Source organism: Buceros rhinoceros, unplaced genomic scaffold (assembly GCF_000710305.1).
Source record: "Buceros rhinoceros silvestris isolate BGI_N320 unplaced genomic scaffold, ASM71030v1 scaffold29044, whole genome shotgun sequence".
Lineage (NCBI taxonomy): Eukaryota > Metazoa > Chordata > Aves > Bucerotiformes > Bucerotidae > Buceros > Buceros rhinoceros.
In genome coordinates, this window is record NW_010407001.1 from 6,814 (window position 1) to 7,213 (window position 400).

The following is a 400-nucleotide window of genomic DNA, read 5'->3' on the forward strand; positions in this document are numbered from 1 at the left end:
GAGCCCTCCCAGGGGCTGCCAAATCCCTCCCGCCTTCCTCAGGAGGCAACAACAGTTCTGACATCACGGGGTGACTGTGGAAAAGCAGATCCCAGGACACCGCAAGCTCCCAACCACCCTCCTCTGCCTGGACTGGTAGAGGAAGCATCACTTGATCCGAAGAAGCAACAGGGTTTTGATGGGTGAGGGGGAACGCTAAAGGAGAAGGCAGGCAGCATGGCTGGCACGTAGGCTTTGCTCTGCCCAACCCGCTGGGTGGTGCTAGCGAGGCGTTAAAAAGCTGGGGGATTGGGTCAGCTCAAGCTGTGCCAGAGATGCTCATTCCTGGGGTCACGAGGCTGGGCACAAAGGCAGAGGCGGCAGCGGCATCGCTCGAGCCAGCTCCCCCCGCCGCGAACAA

The 400-nt window shown here is 60.8% G+C and overlaps 1 protein-coding gene across 1 annotated transcript in view; it reads right to left on the bottom strand.

Annotated features, from left to right (window-relative positions):
- SOCS7 (suppressor of cytokine signaling 7) overlaps positions 1 to 400 on the bottom strand; it is a 14,323-nt gene that overhangs the window by 892 nt on the left and 13,031 nt on the right. The gene's annotated exons all lie outside the window — the stretch shown is intronic.